The sequence below is a fragment of the Hoplias malabaricus genome, chromosome 10 (genome assembly GCF_029633855.1).
Source record: "Hoplias malabaricus isolate fHopMal1 chromosome 10, fHopMal1.hap1, whole genome shotgun sequence".
Classification (NCBI taxonomy): Eukaryota; Metazoa; Chordata; class Actinopteri; order Characiformes; family Erythrinidae; genus Hoplias; species Hoplias malabaricus.
In genome coordinates, this window is record NC_089809.1 from 15,888,127 (window position 1) to 15,909,233 (window position 21,107).

General features: G+C 38.4%; 1 long non-coding RNA gene across 2 annotated transcripts in view; it reads left to right on the plus strand.

Moving 5' to 3' along the window:
* LOC136708603 (uncharacterized) overlaps window positions 1-13,973 on the plus strand; it is a 53,778-nt gene extending 39,805 nt beyond the window's left edge. For both annotated transcript variants that reach the window (XR_010804367.1, XR_010804368.1), the window contains exons 3-4: window positions 10,877-11,026; window positions 13,539-13,973. This is a non-coding gene — a long non-coding RNA (uncharacterized lncRNA). The remainder of the gene's footprint in view (window positions 1-10,876; window positions 11,027-13,538) is intronic.
* The last annotated feature ends 7,134 nt before the right edge of the window (window positions 13,974-21,107 follow it).

The window sequence follows — 21,107 nt, forward strand, 5'->3', positions numbered from 1 at the left end:
CATTTTTAATGTATCTATTTATTTTTATTTATTGATTTTTTTTATTCATATCATTAGGTTTCAAATTACATAGTATATTTGAACCTATTGATTTATTATTAGGTTTGGTCTTTGTGTTTGAATGATTTTTCTGCATTATAATGTACCATGCACCAAAAACCATAAATCACAGAGAAATAAAACTAGGTCAGTAGGTAGTAGTGCCAATTTGCAGGCCCTCTACTCGTGCTCAGTGGTTACCTAATTGGCCTCAACATAGTGCATCAAGCCCTGTGAAGGACTGGCGTCCCCTCCAGGGTGTATTCCCGCCTTGCGCCCAATGATTCCAGGTAGGCTCTGGACCCCCCGCGACCCTAAATTGGATAAGCGGTTACAGATAATGGATGGATGGATGGATAGTGCATCAACATTTGCCTCTTTAACTTTTACCACGAATCAAGGCATTTTCTTCACAGATTCCTTGGATTAAACCAAACAAAAAAAAAATCCTCAAGGATCCATAAGCTGTGTGCAGCTTATTTGAATAATGTGCTAAACCTATTTAACAAACTAGTTTTATGGTTTCTTTAATATTTTCTATGTATTCCTATATTTTAGATGCTACACTTTATAAATAATAAAAAAAAGCTTTATAAATTAATTTTACCTATTAAATTTTATATTCTGTATTATATCGTTTTGGGATGTGTCGCTATTTAGAGAGATGGACCTTGTCTTGTACAAGCAGAAATAACTACAAAGATTTCCAGACTCATGGAATTTTCTATAAGAACTACAAACTGGATTCCAAAAAAGTTGGGACACTAAACAAATTGTGAATAAAAACTGAATGCAATGATGTGGATGTGCCAACATCTAATATTTTATTTAGAATAGAACACAAATCACAGATCAACAGTTTAAACTGAGAGAATGTATCATTTTAAGGGAAAAATGTTGTTTCAAAATTTCATGGTGTCAACAAATCCCAAAAAAGTTGGGACAAGGCCATTTTTTTACCACTGTGTGGCATCCCCCCTTCTTCTTACGACACTCAACAGACCTCTGGGGACAGAGGAGACCAGTTTCTCAAGTTTAGAAATAGGAATGCTCTCCCATTCATGTCTAATACAGGCCTCTAACCGTTCAATCGTCTTGGGCCTTCTTTGTCGCACCTTCCTCTTTATGATGTGCCAAATGGTCTCTATAGGTTCTCTATAGATCTGGACTGCAGGCTGGACTGCAGGCCATTTCAGTACCCGGATCCTTCTCGTACGTAGCCATGATGTTGTGATTGCTGCAAAATATGGTCTGGCATTATCTTGTTGAAAAATGCAGGATCTTCCCTGAAAGAGATGACGTCTAGATGGGAGCATATGTTGTCCAAAACCTGAACATAGTTCTCTGCATTAATGGTGCCTTTCCAGACATGCAACCTGCCCATGCCACAAGCACTCATGCAACCCCATACCATTAGTGATGCAGGCTTCTGAATGGAGCGTTGATAATATCTTGGGTTATCCTTGTCCTCTCTGGTCCGGATGACATGGCGTCCCAGTGTTCCATAAAGAACTTCAAATCATGACTCATCTGACCACAGAACAGTCTTCCATTTTGCCATACTCCATTTTAAAAGACCCCTGGCCCAGTGCAAACGTCTGAGCTTGTGGAGCTTCCTTAGAAATGGCTTCCTCTTTGCACTGCAGAGTTTCAGCTGGCAACGCGGATGGCACGGTGGATTGTGTTCACTGACAATGCTTTCTGGAATATTCCTGAGCCCATTCTGTTATTTCCTTGACAGTGGCATTCCTCTTCGAGGTGCAGTGACGTTTAAGGGCCTGGAGATCACGAGCATCCAGTAAAGTTTTACGGCCTTGACCCTTACGCACAGCAATTGTTCCAGATTCTCTGAATCTTTTGATGATGTTATGCACGGTTGATGATGATAACTTAAAAGTCTTTGCCATTTTACGCTGGGTAACACCATTCTGGTATTGCTGCACTATCTTTCTGCAGAGAGACACTGACACTCTGAGAAGCTCTTTTTATACCTAATCATGTTGTCAATTGACCTAATTAGTGTTAATTGGTCTTCCAGCTGTTCGTTATATGCTCAGTATCCTTTTTCCAGCTACTTATTGCTACTTGTCCCAACTTTTTTGGGATTTGTTGACACTGTGAAATTTTGAATCAACATATTTTTTCTTTAAAATGTTAAATTTACTCAGATTAAACTTTTGATCTGTCATCTATGTTCTATTACGAATAAAATATTGACATTTGCCATCTCCACATCAATGCATTCAGTTTTTATTCACAATTTGTTTAGTGTCCCAACTTTTTTGGAATTTTTTGTTTGTAAGTTAAATAAAAATGGATTCCCTTTGTGTCACAGCTTTGTAGGCTTTAGTATTTCTCCTTATTTAAATGCAAAAATAGTATACGTTAATCATTACCACGTCTAACACACTTTATTTGAGGTTCCTTGCTGGATCTAAAATAGATTATTGTAGCATTTACTGCAAAATAGCAGTGGATAATAGACCCTCTAGTGGGCTTATTATAAAGTTGATACGTGTTTTGTTCTGTTCATTGAGTATTTTGTTCTTTTTTTGGTTCCAATGTGTAAGATCAAGGAATGACTCCACGCACACACACACACAGTTCACACACTGCATAGGCTTTGATGATAGATACAATCCATATGTGATTATGAAGTCCATGGAGACGAAAACACCAGGAATCCAAAATGTTTACAGCAAGATAAGAGAGGGGAAAAATACAGGATGAAAGATTTAGGGTGAAACTAATATACCAACATTATTTCTATTTGGAGATGTGTTTGGAATCTGTTGCAGGTCCCCTGTGAAATATGAAACAGATGAAGCAATGCATGTTATAACTCATTGTTAAGATACATAAACCATCCCCATGGCTCCAAAACTCGAGAGCTGCAATATGTTATGATGTGTTATTTTTTATGTGCAGCAGTTAGGAATTATAGAGCGCCAGCAGAGACATTGAGAGCCTGCTTCATCTCACTTCTGACCTTTTCTGGAGTATTTTTTTTTCTCTGCTCTTAATCAGTTTAAAAAGACTTTATATCTGCTTTTATAGCCTCCTGAGTGTGTGTATTTCTCCAACACAGTCATCACATTCCTCTCTGATGCTGCTGCAGTACACTGAAAGTCACAAAGCAAGCAGTGAAAATTTGGGAGTTTTTCTTAAAATGCAATAAAACAAGACATTTTGTGTGTTTAATCACTCAGAATTGTTTGTTCTTAAAATATAACAAAACTGACATGAGTACAAAAAACATTTCAATTATATTGACTGACCAGGTTAATTGCATTTTGTAAATAAAAACCTATATTTAAAATCTGGTGCTTGCAAAGAAAGGCAAGGCAAGTTAATATATAGAGAACCTTTCATACAAGTGCAATTCAAAGTGCTTTACAGAATCAAAAGAAACCGTAAAAAGCTGTTAATTAAGAACAAGTATTAAAAACACAAAAGGAATTAAAATATTTTAACATTCTAATTCCAAAAGCCTGATACAAAAAGCCTTTTAATTACACTTTTTGGGAACGGAAGAAACAACAGACTTTGCAAGTGGATATTCTGCACATATTTGCTGGATATGTGGATGGATTCATGCAAATCAGCCATGCCATAGGCACAGATGCCCTCCCAAACCCAGACAGATTTGGTTTCACTGAAAAAGCTGTAGATTGTCTTTTGTCTTATGCACAGAGAATTCCACCTCTGTTTAACCTAAAAATAAGTCAATATGTGGACTCATTTGACCACAGCACTATTTACAGCTGTCTTTAGACCATCTAAGATGAGCTCTGTATCAACGAGCTGCTCTTTTTTTTTTTTTTTTACATAAAATTGATATATGGCGTTCTCTTAGCATAATAGAGTATAAGGTGACATTTTTTAAAGGAGAATTGGACAGTGATTATGAAGTGTAAATGAAAGATAAGCTGATGTAACACAATAAACACGTCTCTGTCCCAACTGTTTAATATTGGCAGTTAAATAAAGGTCACAGAATCCTGGTTTTATTGCATTTTCAAAAATTTCATATTATAAAAACTTTTTTTTTTCTGGAAATGTACCTAGTCCACCCATAGTATTATGACCACCTCCTTGTTTCTACACACTGGCCATTCTCTCAGCACCTCTGAATGCTTTGTTAGCTCCCTTCAACCCTGTTCTTTAATGGTCAGTATCTCCACAGGACCACCACAGAGCAGGTATGATTTGGGTGGTGGATCATTCTCAATGCTGCAGGGACACTGACGTGGTGGTGTGTTAGTGTGTGTTGTGCTGTTACAAGTAGCTCATACACAGCATTGCAGCTGGAGTTTTTGATGGACTGAGAGTAGCCCACCAATCAAAAATAATCTGCCAACAGCATCCTGTGGGCAGCGTCCTAGATGAGGGAGTAGACCAACACAAACTGTGCGGCAACAGATGAGCTGTTTACATCTTTACATCTACAAGGTGGACGAACAAAGTAGTTGTGTCTAACAGAGTGGACAGTGAGGGGGGTGTTTAAAAACTCAAGCAGCACTGCTTTGTCTGATCCACTTTTACGAGCACAACACACACTAATACACCACCACATCAATGTCACTGCAGCACTGAGAATGATCCAAGACTCAAATCATACTTGCTCTGTGGTTGTCCTGACCATTTAAGAACACAGTGAAAGGTGTTATTTTCACAGTAATTTTCACAATGCTTTTCAGTGGATATTATAAAAGTTAGAGTAAAATGCTTGTGGCAGCAATGACTTTTTAAACAGTGGAAATCACTCATCAGAAGAGGTGTCTATAAACCTTTGGACATGTGGTCCAAACCTTTGGACATATTGTACTTGACTGAGAAGTGTTTGATGAAAAATGAAAGTGAAAGAAGGAGACATTCTCAGACATCTCTGAGAAAGAGCAATAAAATAATGAGACGTTTCATTACTCCAGTATGTATATCATTGTTGTCAAAACAGTTTGTGTGAAAGAGAATGGTGAGAATGCTAAAATGGTCCACATAATACAGGGCTTTTTTGCTAAATAGCTTTTCACAGACTTTCCCAGCAATCATTTCAGCCTAAATCTAATTTATGTGAATAATTATTCGTAATCAAATTTAATTATGCACTTAATGCTAATATGACTATTAATATAATGTAAATGAAGACAGCCCTGACAATTCATAATTTACCAGGCCAGATTAACATGCATTGCTTAAGTATGACAAAAAAATGCATTAACATTAATTAAACCCATGTGAGCTCCGTACCACCCCTCTGTTCTGCTGACAAAAAGGAGAACTGAACTGAACTGAATGTGTAGGTGGTCTTTTCCAGGTCCAGCTGGAAGGGGCTGTTGAGGGGGATTTATGTTGGCTTTAATGAAACAAGGTATTCTTAGAATAGTATCATAAAAAAAGGGGCCAAAGAAGCCCATAACTTCATCAGTTGTTGGAAGGGGGTGGATTTGTGTTGGCCGCAGAGCTGGAGGCAGGTCACTCTGCATCTAATTATGGCCATAAAGACGAGAAATATCCGTATGACCTTTTCAGCTGTGTGGCGGAACTAAAGGTCAATACAAATGGCATATTAAACATTACACACTGCCACACCTTCAGATTAGACACGATCTCTTGGGACCAAACCACAGCGGGGTTAAAGGCGGCAATAACAAAAGATGCTGAGACTTTTATTGTGCCCACCGGAGGTTGGTAGTAACTAGATACATTTACATGTATTTTAGGAGAATATTAATTGATTTCAAATCAGCTTTACTTCAACTAAAATAAATAAATATTCTTTCCTTAGTTTCATTTCCTCCAGTTAAATCCTAATTTACTTTTGTATTTAGTTGTTGCACTATTTGATGATTGGGATGTTACCTCTGAATTTGTTATAAAAGATTATTTAAAAAGATAAGAATTTTGTGATTAGTAATTATTTTTGAGGCATTACTTAATCATTTATTGATACTGAATTAAGGTTACCAATAATTGCTTTCAAGAAAGAGGACACTGTGTAAAAGGTTGACAAATATATCCATAAAAATGCAACTACTGTATGTTGTTAACTTTAATACCAAATTTCCCAACTAACAAACACCTTTGTGGCCAGATTCCATTACAATTAATATTTGGCCCTAAACAAAACAAAAAACCATAAATAAAAAACACATAAACTATAAAATAATTTAGTCACTTCCTTGCAGTGTATGAACATAGAACATTTTCTGTTCCTACTAAACTACAAAATTCAAGCACTGTATTGAAATAATATTCAGGTGACACATTCATGCTATAAAAAAAACAATGAGGAACATGAGAAGAACTGATAAGATTACATTTTAACAATGATATTTTTAACATTACTTAAAGCAAGCACCATATTTTATCAGCCTGGTTCCTCAATCTCTGGTGTTCAGAGATAATAATCCAGAGATTTCGTCTGTTTTCATGTAAAGTTAAACAAAAAGCTGTGCACATGTAATTTACTTCTCAGAAAGTCAGTAACACTCTGATGTGTCTATATATTTGTGTTGTTATAGGAACAGAGATGACTTTCAGTTGTGTAAAATATAAAGCAGAAAATGAAAGGCTTGTGGATCACAGAAACAGTTTCCCACACAAAGAATTGACTATGATAAATTACCTTAATGACTTTCAACATATTTCTGTTCAAGGCACTAGTAAAACACTGCAATGTTGGGCAAAGCTCAACTGAAACCTGTGAATGTTTCAACTGTGGTGATGTAAACACATGAAGGTGTGCGAAGCAAAGTGTCCCAATTATACATATTCCCAACACTTCAACCCTTGCGCCCCCTACCACATTATCATCAAACATCTTCAGAGTGCACATTTCAAGTAAAGTTTTAGGGCAAGAAATGGAATGGAGGAAAACCTGCAGATGGCGAAATCCTGGACTTTTTTAGTGATTTAAAAATCCTGCCTGGATGCATTTTTTTACATTTCAAAAAGAGGACATATCGAATGAAAAAAGGACATCTGGTCATCCTAGCTTATAAGAACCCTGTTATTATAAACTGTAACCACATAACAAAATAGGCTTCAGCTAAAAAATAATCCTCCTGAAATGCAACTTTCATCATTGTTGCCATGTTACTCAGGGACACAGTGACATTGTCCAGGCTGGCTCATCGGGAATAATCAGGGGAAGGCGACCTTTCTGAAAAATTAATAATTAATACGGTAATTGGTGTGGGGGGTGGCAGCCGTCCACTGAGCACACAGCAGTGTCTATGGGTGGACAGACTCGCCACTGATTACCTTGATCCTCACAGCAGCAAAGGGCAAACAGGATATCAAATATTCACCATGGAGAACACACACAATTATGTGAGACTTAATGGAGTTTAAAGGGAAAATAGAGAGGAGCTGTGCTGTGGAATATGGCTGGACACTAGGCTCCCACACACACACAGGCTCACACCTGTGGCTGTAGAGATTCTGTTGGCTGGCGAGGTGACCTTGCCTCATTAGGATCGCTTCATTAAACAACTCCCAATGCCGCCGTAAAGAGGGCCATGAGCTGAGAATATTGAACATGTCATAAACCATCTGAAATGGATAGTCTCTCTTTTTTTTCTTTGAGAATAAAAGTGTGAAGTAAAGGCTATAGCCGGCATTAAAATGATGTAAAGTGATAAAGGACCATAAACTTGTCATAACACAAAGCCTCAATATGAAGATCAAGCATCACTGGGGCTCAATTCACATACTAGATCTCTCTCTCTCTCTCTCTCTCTCTCTCTCTCTCTCTCTCTCTCTCTCCTGCTCTCATCCCTCGCCTTCTCTCTCTTTTGAATTGTAATTAACATCTGTTGCTGAAGCAGTGTGACGACTACTTCATATTAAATAAAATATGTGTGTTAAATGACATAGTTTGTATTCATTATGGTAGTGGTTTATATTTATTAGGGTTGTCAAACTCAATGGATTAATAAAGTGTTTATGATAAATTATTAATGCAACAAAAAGATTGTTAAAGATTGACCATTTGAATCATCTGTAGTCATTCCTATTCTCTTCTCTTCCCATTTCTCTTTCTCACACACACACCACCATCTCTTTCCCCTTCTCTCTCTCACTCTCTCTGTCTGTCTGATCTGATGTTGACAAATGTGTCTTGTCATCTTCATTCTGACAAATCAAGCCTCTGACAGTGTGACTCTGACATCCATTAAGACGTGATTAGGCTAAAGATGTGTATATGTGTCATTTGCTGTTTATCTTAGTAGGGTGAGGTCAGCCTAATCAAAGGTCTCAACTTAGGGCCTCTAAGTGGCTCTGAGCTTTAATAACGGGCCCTCAGAACAAGAGTTAAAGAGGGACTGAGAAACTGTCAGAAAGAAGAAGAAAAACATGAGAGAATAGATCTTTAAATATTACCTTTATTGTGAAAATGATCACACGCATGTGTCCGTATAAAAGCCAGTTAGTATACCTCATTTAACCATGCCAAGCACGTTATTACAACTTAAATACATAAATTATAGCAGTTAGTTCTAACCTGCAATGGGATTCGTTCCAGGAGTGGTTTGCACGATAATATCCCTCTGACCCAAGCTCTTCAGGTATTACTCAACAAAATACATGTAACCTGGCAATGACACCAGCGCTTACAAGTTCCTGATAGCCCTTTTCCATCAACATACAACTAGTCCCATCAAAACTGGTGGAAATGTTGGCTGAACACCAAGATTCAAAAGTCCAGAATGGAATTACTTTGAGGATTTGGATGAAAGGGGATAATAGGAATGTGTAAGGGATAAGTTTTTTCTTTAAAAACTGTTGATAAAGAAAGAGAACAGAAAAGCTGTGGTATAATCGCAATAGTACACTCAAGGTTCATGCTATAACATGAGATATTGTCAGTAGTATGCAGATCTTCAGCACCCATGCCACACCAGTACCAATATCTTATGGTAGAGCACTTCCTCTCATGTATAATTGATTAAATATATTCCTATTTGTTATAAAGAACACAAACATCTCCCTGTCCCCACACCTGATCTATGGTACATTTTGTAAAATGCAAAATCCAATCTGAGCACTGCAGTCACCTTGGCCTTCAGCAGCTGTGAAGGGTCCAGTGTCCCACAGCTCTGTTTTTGTCTTTTCTTCCTGGCAAACAAGACAACAGGTTTGGCTTGATCGATAAGAAAGACTGTGTACAGCTTTTGTCCAGTTGAGCACCTTGGCCCAAAACCTTGCTGACTCTCAGGTCAGTGACTCCCAGCTCCATGACTCCCAGCTCTCCAAGCTTCAGACACTGCATGAAGTGATGCTCTGCAATTTCCCCTCTACTGCAAAAGGACAACCTGCCACTACAATGGGATCAATATGTGCCAAATGTCTCTTAGTGGCCTTATGCACCACTCTCCACTGAAGATCAGTGGTTCATTTTGGTATGGGAGGTTTTCACAGGGACCTCCAGCAGTTTGAGGATGTCCAAATATGACTCCATCCATCCATTATTTTATTTCACTTTTTTTCCACTTTTTAAAGCGTGCTTGTACTAATACAGTAACACAGGTTCCAGAGTGGCAAAATTGCAGCAGAAAGAGATGGAATCTTACAAATGGAGGATTCTCTTTTTATTTATTTATATATTTTTTATTTATAACTTTGAATTTAACATTAGAAGAAGCATGACATAGGAGTGTGTAGTTTGCTTTGCCTGTAGAGTGCAACAGTTACTATTTTCTACTATTTATTTGTGGATTAAGTAATTAACACAAACACATAGTTTGCTATGCTTAGTTTTGCAATACTTATCCTATGCATTTTTCCAGCTCCTTATACGCATATTTCTTTCCACCTTAAATTAATGAACGTGTTGCGCTGGCTAATTAATGCAGTGTCCTAAACCACACCCAGCTGCACTTTATCTTCTCTGCTACTTAGTGCCTTTCTGATTAAGATGCCATATTTTTGATACCCTCTGTAGTGTGGGGTTAAAAATAGGGCAGTAGGAATCTCAGAAAGGCGGTGGAAATTGTTTAACCCCTTTTTGCAGTTGCTGTTTTCAGCTCATTATAGAACAGTTTATACTATTCCAATTTAACACAAGATATGTTAAGTTTTACAAATAGTAAAAGGATCATTCAAGGCTTAAACAGATGTAGACAAGGCATTTATTCACCTTCAGGCTTTTGCTTCCATCATTTAAGTTTCAATTGAGAACCTTTAAAGACAGAAAAAAATTTCTTGTGGAGCTTTTTACCGGAGCGGCTCATTTCCTGAGACTGTAAGTGAATTTTAAGACAGAATTTGAAGAGATTTTACATGTCTGTTATGGTTTAAAAGTCTGAGTTTAAATGGTGTTCTGCTCCAAGTGTAAACAATCAGTACCGAGCAGGGTGGGCTCTGGTTTTTTCTGGAGAACGGTTGAGTTTAGGCAGCTGAAAATCGGTGTGCAGGTAGTTGTATTACTTCTATAACATATGAGTTGGTGTTTACATTTTGATCAACAAAAAATGGAGAGAGATGTTATATTTTATTCTCCCTCTTGAGACACATTTGAATGTTAAAACCTGCAGAACCACTGGAACAATTTATCACGTGTTAATTTTCTGTTCACCATCTGATGAGGCAGTTTTCTCTCAAGCAACACGGTAATATGATACCGTAATGAATTTACAGTAAAATAAACATTTTTTACACTTTTACAATTACGCTCCCACGTTTACTACACTGTTCTGGAGTGAAGGCAGTGAATAAATCGTCCAAGCTGCACAAAATGTTAAAGAGCAGTCCAAATTTATACGGATATTGCTTTATTCTTGCTACATAGGTGGGTAATATTAACTCATTTATGCTGTTTCTTATTATTTAGGAAGGAACCCACTGTAAATTTGAGAGACTGATAACTGCATGAAGGTACACAGTCTGAAAGGTCTACAAATCTAGATGCAGTGAAAAGTGTCTTCAGAATCTCCTTACTGCAGCGACACTACTGAACTCCTGCAGTCTGAACTCTGCTGAGGTACACCATACTGCTGTCACTGTGGCTCCTAGTAATAAATAATTTTGGATGACAGTCTTACTACTTCATAACTATTCTACTGCATTAAATACATATTCTGCTCTCTGTAATGCCATGCATATATAAATTATGTATATAGATATATCTCACTTGTGTTGCTTTGTTTTATCACTTATTATATTCCCTAGTTCTTTACCCATTGTAAAAGTGTGCCGGCCACTCCAGCATGTCTCTATTCTTCTTAAAGGATTCACTGGGCTGTCTGTAGACAGAAGGCCTTGACCTAACAGTGGGCAGGTCAGCGGGTCCTCAAATGTCACTTGTCTGCTTCACACAAACTCCACTATTCTCCTCTGTATCTCTGATAATTGAGATAGGTGGTTCCAGAACAGTGAGACAGTACCAGAGCATTGAAGCATTTTTTTCTTATTAGACTGCTGGGACAGGACTGGCATCCACTGAGACAACCCGGCACATCCCTTCTTCACAGTCCCTTCCCGGTTTTATGCTGATGTGCTGCTATATCTAAAAGCACTATTATACCCCTGTGCAACTCCTTGTAAAGCAGGAAAGCCTCTTCCTTGCCACTGCCCCATAATAACACCTTCCACTAGCTCACCCAGTTCTCTCATGACAGAGAAAACAACAAGAAAGTGTCTGAACATCATCCTTCTTTCTGATAAACACAAGCACCAGAAGAATGAGAGACGGAGAAGGAGAGGGAGGGGAGTGAGAAAAAGGAAATGAGAGTGACAATGAGAGAGAAGAAAAAGAAGAGACTGACAAAGAAATATGAATAAGAGAGAGCTGGAATGAGCAAAGGAGTAGAGGAGGAAGGGGAGTGAGAAAAAAGGAGAGAGAAAGAGAGGAAAAATAAAGGGAGACAAAAAAGTAGAGGGGAGAGAGTGAAAAAAAGGAATAAGAGTTGGACAGAGTGAAGAAAGAGGAGGAGAATATGAAGAAGAAGGGGAGTGAGGAGAAATGAGAGAAAAATAAGAAGAAAGAAGAGGAGACTGACAGAGAAATGGTATAAGAGAGTGTTAGAAGAAGAAAGAAGAGGAAAATAGGAATAAAAGGCTTGGAAAGACTGAATAAAGAGGTAGGGGGAGCAAGAAGAGAGGAAAAGTGAAAGTGCGAGTGAGCGAAAGTGCACAGGAACAGGGACAGGGGAGGCAAAAGCATGAGACGAAAATAGGATTTAGGTTGGATTATTGGGGCAGTGGAGTATTACGATGATGGAAGATGATGTTTTTGTTTTGCGCTGTCCTTTGTACACTGAAGTGGGAGGCAGCAAGGAGCTGCTACATCTTTATTTATGTGTGGGATCAAAGGTTAGGAAATGGTTGAGTGACGTACGTCAGACCCTCCCCACTCCCCTTCTGTTCAAGCAACTTTCTGAATGAGGCTTGAGTTTGATGATATATTCTTATTTGTACGGTGCAGGCTGTGCTCCCTGAAGCGAGCTATGCATTATTTGTTGTAGTATTGTTTTCCAGCTGTGAGAGCATTCAGCTTGGCGCCTTTTAACTTAAAACACTGGGGGGATTCACTTGCTTTGTTTCACTGCCCCCCACCCATCCCCAACCCATCCCCCGCTTTATTTTATTTTATTTTTTCCCCACTTTTTAAAGTGTGCCTGTACTAATACAGTAACACGTTCCGGAGTGGCAAAATTGCAGCAGAGAGAGATGGAATTTTTCAAATGGAGGGTTCTCTTTTTATTTATTTATGTTTTTTGATTTATAACTCTGAATTTAATATTAGAAGAAGCATGGCATTGGAGTGTGTTGTTTAGTTGCGTTTTGAAGCTCGACAATGAAGAGGGGAGAGTGGCTGGTTATGTGAACTGGGAAGAGAGTGAGAGAGAGATTTTGTATGTGTGCTTCTGACCAAGAAGAGAGAATATATATATATATATATATATATATAGAGAGAGAGAGAGAGAGAGGGGGGGGGGTATTTCTATTTGGAAACAGTTTTGGCACTTCCTGGGCCCACAGTCGGGCTGGAGTTGAAAAGCAGCTACCAAGATGCAGACGGCAGGTGGTCTTGGGGAGGGGGGATAGGAGGGAGGAGGTGGAGAAAATAGTTGAGAATCGAGGAAAAACTGCAGATAATTAAAAAGCAGAAGTCTGAGTCAGTGCATGTCACTTGTAATAATTCCTCTGTACATGTGATTTGTGATTTTATTTGGTTTTGTTCGGTAAGAAAATGCAGTTTTGTATGAATTACAAAGTTGAATGTAAAATAAATTACAGTGGCATCTGGAAGCAAAAGATGTGTAAGTGTGTTAGACTGGTGGGGGGCTTGAAAATATTCTCTACAAAATGAGTGGGGGACACTGCTAGGTTTGGAAGCCAATGATTACACCAAACTAGTCTTAAAACAAATATTGAGAGCTGGCCTTGCTGGGAGGGAGGATGTGTATTATCTCTTCTCCTTTGTATCCCACTTTGTTCTCTCTCTCTCTCTCTCTCTCTCTCTCTCTCTCTCTCTCTCTCTCTCTCTCAAGAGGAGTGTTATCTGTCATCTGAGTCTCAGATATGGGCAGTGGCTTCGTTACCAATTCACAGCCGTCACTGATTCAGATGAGGCCAGGTGGGCTCCTAAAAAGCAACCATCACATCCCACCACCCCCCTGCTGGATTCCCACAGAGATGAGAGAGGGAACCGGAGAGTTGTCACACACTCCCTCCGTCTCCCTTTTGATCACACAGCACAGACCCTGAGATAACAACTGGACCAAACATGTCAGAATAGATTTATAACAGACTGCAATAGTGCAGCTGCATTATTCTCTCATTTCGCTTCATATGCTCTTCAGAGGAGGAAAAATAAATGCTGTGCGCACTCAGTACAGTAAATTCAGGACACGCAGTAATTAGTGTGACTGCAGTAGGCAATCCGACTACTGTTCTCTAAGTTTTCTTCTTTTCCTCGTCTCCTTCCACCCATTTTGTCTGGTAGGCAATGTTTATGATTTTAATAAAAAGAAAAGTATAAATTTCAGAGGATGTTTCATCACAATTTGCTAGATCTGATAACCAGTCTAATGTGTTTATGAAGCCCAAGTGTCAGTAAATGATTTAAAAAATAAATCAATAAATAAAAAAAACTGTGAAAGGGGCTGTGTCCGACCGATGCGCAATATCCTGTCTCTCTGCTCACAGCAGAGAAACTGCTGAGAGAGACCTCCAGACCTTGAAAGGCACGATAAAGTATTAGGAGTGTTCTATTTCTGCTCCATAGGTGCAGTTTTTTTTTTTTTTTTTTTTTTTTTTTTTGCTGTACACGAGTTACAAGAGTTTCTGTGATCATTCAAAGAGTGATTAAACAAGTCACATACAAACATTTTTCCCCTCAAACATACCATTCCACCTTAAAATATGAAGTGCTCCCTTTAAGTCCATCTACAGTTTTTGAGACATCACTGTCATTCCAGCTTAAGATTTCTTCATTTTATTGACAAGATGGGATTCATTTCCATCCCTCTTATTACCTCCATAGGATTTTAATTAATTTACTTATGACTTACATTTATATAGGCACTCAAGGACCACATTCATTTTTCACATATATACATTGCTTTGAATATGCCATATTCTGCACTCTTTTATTTAACATACTTTGTTCAGCCCTTGTTCTTCAAATGAGTGCCATTAATATTCTCACACTCCCAAACCTCAGTTTCATTTGCCTGACAGCTACCAGATTGCAAACCCCATTAGTGCAGGTAACTATGCTCTAATCCACAGTCATACTGAACTGCACTCATCTGTTTGCCATTGTTCATCACTCATTCCTCCCATTAATTCACATTCTTTTTCACCAACATCTAGCAACCACTAGGAACACACCTGAAACAATTCAGTAAACATCTGCTACAGAATGGTGACCTCCTAGCAAAATCTTAGCAATAACAAAATCTTAAACTAACATCTATACTATAGCAATACCTTAGCAACCAACATCAATACCATAGCAACACCTTAGCATACACCACATAGCATAACCTGTACAGTGAATAACTATACCCCACACCCCTTAGCAACCAACTAGCTACATCTTAGCAACCAACACATATACCATAGCAAGAAATCAATATATATATTACAGCAACACGTTACCAACCATGTAGCAACACCTTAATAACCAACACCTATACCACAGCAATGAATTAGCAACCAATTAGCAACACCCCAAACAGAGACCATATATCAGTCTATAATGGCAAGCCATTTTAGCCTACAACCCCAATTCCAATTAAGTTGGGACGTTGTGTAAAACATAAATAAAAACAGAATACGATGATTTGCAAATTGTTTTCAACCTATATTCAATTGAATTCACTACAAAGGCAAGATATTTAATGTTCATGGATAAACTTTTTTTTTTCAAATATTCACTCATTTTGAATTTGAGGCCTGCAACACATTCCAAAAAGTTGGGACAGTGGCATGTTTTGCCACTGTGTTACATCTCCTTTCAACATTCAATAAGCGTTTGGGAACTGAGGACACTAATTGTTGAAGCTTTGTAGGTGGAATTGTTTCCCATTCTTGCATGATGTACAACTCCAGTTGCTCAACAGTCCGGGTTCCCCTTTGTCGTATTTTGCGCTTTATAATGCGCCACACATTTTCAATGGGAGACAGATCTGGACTGCATGCAGGGCAGTCTAGTACCCGCACTCTTTTACTATGAAGCCACGCTGTTGTAACATACAATGGGGCTTGGCATTGTCTTGCTGAAATAAGCAGGGATGTCCCTGAAAAGACGTTGCTTGGATGGCAGCATTTGTTGCTCCAAAACCTGTATGTACCATTCATAATATATACACCTCCCCGGAGCGGGACTTGAACCCACAACCTCCAGTGAAAATACAACTTTAACTACTGAGAGCTGAATTATAGATGTCTATAATTCTTATTTTTACTATTCAGAATAATTTTTGCTAGTAGCAATTATATATTCATTTACAGTAAAAACTGAATTAGGACTTGTATTGCTGGTTTCATGTTCAGGCTAAAATGGCTTGCCATGCACTGGCTTAATAAGTTTGGCACACAACTATAGGCCAATGCTGGTCCACCATCAGACCACTCAGATTACTGCCCTGTGTAGAAGATCCAACTTGTTTTTAAACAATCAGTAGATTGCACTGTAAAAGGAAAGGTGCTTAAATGTGCCATTTTGTCTAGTACTCCGGTTATCGACTGGTAGTCTGCCCAGAAAAAACTGCAAAACGCTAATGGACTTCCAAATTTGCCCTCAGTTAAAAAACTCCAGTCAGTTGTATTCTCGCTCTCAGGGACCCTAGCAATGACCAAGCAAGACATTTGCAACCCAGACCAATACCATAGCAAAACCTTAGAAAGCAACAGCTGTAGCATAGCAAAACTTTAGCCACAGCACAGCAACCAAAACCTATACCATATTTTACTGAGAGGAATATATGATTGCTGAGCTGAAATCATAATTGCAGGTTCTGCAGAAACTGCACTCTCTAGTTCATTTTATGCTCTATGGGTGGTGTTATTGTCTGTGAAATGCTTTAGGATCCAAGATGGTCAGATAGGATGCATCACAGATTTTACTCTGTATTCGCTAATCAAGTTTTGGGACATCTATTTATCCAGAATTTTTTCTGAAATTAAGGTATTAATAGTTTCTGTCATTTGTTCCAGCAGCAGCCTTTATTCTTTTGCAAATGCTGTAAGCTGGAACATTGCAGAGAAAATTTGATTGAATTCATTCTTGCATTAGTTGGATGATCAGATCTGAATGTTAAATGCCACGCCCATCCCAAAAATACTTATCAGATGTTATTGTAGAGAACATGCAGTTATGCAGATTCACTGTTCACTGCTCCACAGCCCAGTGCTGGGGATCATTCATATATATGTGTCGCCTGTATCCTCTCCAGAGTGTGTGAATTGCCCTCTACAGTATCAGTTTGCCCATGTGCAGAATGCTGAGTCCAGACCCTGATGCTTATTCACATGAACAGCACCAGAGCTGTGCTTGCTGAATCCTAACATCCTTATTGCCAGAGAGAATGCACTACGCACCCAACAGAGCAGCATTTTGCAGACTCTAACTACTCCCAGACTCTAACTTGTCCCAAAACACTGTGTTGTCAAACTTCACAGTATACTAAAGCAACTTTAAATTGGCACTGCAGGATGTAAGATGTGAAAGACTTTATGAAAGAATGCCCCATTGCATGAACAGTGCAAACATTTAGAGCAGACAGGCAGAATCAGCACAGCAGAAAACCCCATTGTTTGGAATACATAGCTCCCTTTGCTGGCATATAGTACAGGGCAATCTTCATTTATTTCAGTTTCTAAATGGTAACTTAGAAGTTGCTTTTGTCTTGTTATTTTATTCACATGGTATTTTTAAAACTCTACATCACGTAATTGCTGTATATAATAATTAGTGCTTTTGAGCAATTGAAAAAAATAAAAGTTTGCACATTTTTCTTAAGTTAACCGTGATTAATCCCGTAGTCCCTTTTTAAGACTAAAACTTTTGATAATGGATATTTAAATGTAACATAAAAAAATCAATGTAAGATCAACCCAATGGAATTATGTTTAAATTAGTCGTTCCTATCGATTTAAACAATATAATCACAACAATAAACTTAAATGGTACTTCCCTGTATTTGTGGGAGGGAGATAAATGTGTAGTGAAATATGCATGCCAAAACTTGAAAGCTCTACAGGTTCTACAGAGTGTTAGTTATTTTATTTAATTACTATTTCAACATATATAAAATGAAATCTAACTTCTTAACGCAACAGTTACTACGTCATATTTACATCTCTACATAAAACTGCTAATATGTTACTAGGCTCTGTAACGTGTGTAAATTATCGGAGGAAGTTGTGGTCAAATTTGGTAAAACAATTAATTGCCTGTGCCATGCGTTAGTGTGTTGATGCATTCATTTTGAGAGCACTATCAATTTTTCATGTTCAACTCATGTTCAACTCACTGAACCAACACAAATTTCTGCCACACTCTATGCACCACTGCTGGATTTTTTTTCTTTTTGGTACAGCTGAACTAATATCTAATATCAATTAATAATGTTTGTGTTCATTGTTACTTCAAAACTGGCTCGATTTAATGATCTGCAAAAATATGGTCCTTCTTGCTCATAAAGCACTGCACACTGAAAAATCAATGTACTGCAGAGAATCTAAAGTCTGACCTAAATTAACCTTCTCTAAAGCTTGTCTAACCTTGCAACAGTCACTAAGAGAGAACGTATTTGCTGGTTAAGCATGGTTAGGTCAATTAATCCTGCTGCCTGGCCTGCAGGACAGAATGGCCATAGTTGAAAAGCAGCAGTCATTCAGTGTCAACTGCCGAGAGTAACCTCATTGTGGCCAGGCTGCTGCCAGCCCAGGGATTTCATCAAATCTGCTGAGTGACCCATTCCCTAGACTCAACTGGACAAAGGCTCATCTGCACAAAACCAGACCAATCTGCCACTGTAATACAACCCTGACTGACCCTATACCTCCCATCAGCACAGCCTGGAATCTTGGCTTATGTAAATCAATACATTTGTTCTCTGGAAATGACTAAAAAAATTTATTATGAGGTGACCCAAGATCCAAACCTCTAGTGTGTAATGCAAAAAAAAGCCTTCTTTAAAGTTGAAAGAGCCCTACATTCTATGATATGTCCCTGCTTTTGATCACTTTAGGGTGCAATTTCCAATTGCCCCTTTTTCTCATCATCTTTGCATTTCAAAGAGTCATGAAATTGACCCAGAACTGGCCAAGGTAACAGCATACAATAGGGCATGCCTAATGACAAGAATGCAAAGTTATGTCCTGAGATTCTTTCAAATTAGTATTACATGAAAGAAATCAAGAGGAAAGAATCTAAAAAAAAATTACAACTTTTCAACTTTGCGGTACATACAGCTAGCTTTTAATCTTACAAGCTGTTGTCACACCAAGGGGCCGTTCAGACACAAGAAAGACAAAAGGAAAGCATCTCCAGTCAAATCCAGGGTGCGTTTCAGGGCGGCTAATCAATTCTTTGAGGAATCCGCCTCAGCCGTGGCTGATATCCTGGAGAGAGGGTTTCTGATGAGCTCATCAGAAGCTTTGGTTTCTTTGCATGTTGCATGCTTCTAATCCAATGCAAAGTATGATAATTGAAAGCTTTCTGGGGAGAGGCATTCTGTAGAGTTGCCAGAAGGTCCAATCACCTGCTTGCGTTCTTAAAGCAGCACATATAAACACATGACATCATGGTACAACTCTGGCGAAAGGCATCCCCAGGAGCATGCAGGAAAGAATGAGAGAGAGAAAGAAGGAGGAGTGGGGAAATGATGAAATGTAGCGTTCACTCGTTCCGTCCTCTAGGAATCCTCCTCTGGCAGTGTTGACGCCGGATTTGGGGGAACCCTCCGAGATTCATCCAAAAGAGTCTCTCTCAGGAACACATTCCACACTCCAATACAGTAGCATCAAAGAGAACACACACACTCACACACATGCAAAGATAAAAACTCCTATTTTAACCCCTTAAGCTGGAAAAGCTTGTATGTGGGCCAAGACTTCAGTTTCTCGTTCTCATATCAAAGACTACTTTTATTTTAGCCTAGTTACTAGTTTTCAGATTAATCCTGGAAATTTGTTATTAACATTGTTTTGCTACACTTTTTAAGTCCAGTTCATGGTTACTAAGGCTGGTAAAGTGAATATACAAAACATGTTAATGAGTTTACGATTTATTTATTTGGCAGACACTCTTTTCTAAAGCAAATGTTAATCATGTTAAAGGAACGCTTTGTAATATTTTTATCTTAAAATTACAACTTCAAAATAATTGTGAGGCTTCACTGACCTGTAATAAGGAGAATAGAGTCTCTGTGTTTGCTACTCTAAGCTTAGCACTGCAGACCCCCCCACCCCCCCCCCCAACCCCACCCCACCCACTTTGGATTTCAGCACATTCCTGTAAAGATGAATTATCCATTACCTAGTGTTCCTTTTAAAGGAGAAGGTAAATAAGGAATAAAGAGTGTTTTCTTGGCACCAATGACATTTCTTCATAAAATGTTGTTGTAACCAAATACTAATTCTATTAATTTGCTCTTCCAAACATCCATATAATTGTATGATGGATCTGACCATGCTTATGAGAGACTTGTATGTGTGCAGCAACTAATAAAAGCATCAGCAAATTGGAAAGCTCTTCAAGTTCTTGATATGAAGGATCACCACCCACTCTAAACTCTGTGATATGAAGCTGAATTCAGTTTATTTGGTAGTTTTTATTCAATATGTCCAACGGTCCTGTTCCACCTTAAATGTTGCAGTAGCCACAGGCACTAGAATATAATAGCCCCACCTTTTAAGGTGGAACTGGAAATTTATTAGCTAACTGCTGAGACGTAGGCATATTACTAGCAAATATTACGCTAGTTATGAAGTAAAGGGAAATAATGCATTAATTTAAATAAATTATATAAATAAATTACATTAATTAAGTTTATACAGTGGTTTTAATCGTTTTTTTAAAGAGAATATGCAGATATTTTGGGTCACTTGCACAGTCATTTTGTGGGTGATTCAGAAGGTCTTCATAGCTCATTCTATGAAGTGTGCCACTGAAAACTTTTAAAGGGTATATAGCCCCTTGGTTCTACCCTTTTTTCCCAACAAGATTTGAGACACCCTACCCCTGGCTAAAATGGAGGGGTATGGCTAAGTGGTAAGGCTAAGGGGTGCAATGGGATTTACCCTGAGAATGTGAAGAAAACGTTACAACATTTTTGTTATTTGTCATCCTAAGCTGTTAAACATGAATTTTTGCAAAAATAAACTATTTATTCATTCATTGTAACTGCTCATCCAGTTCAGGGTCACGGTGGGTCCGGAGCCTACCTGGAATCATTGGGCGCAAGATGGGAATACAACACAGACAAACACACACATTCACTTTTGAGTCACCAATCCACCTACCAATGTGTGTTTTTGGACTGTGGGAGGAAACCCACGTGGACATGGGGAGAACACACCAACTCCTCACAGACAGTCATCCG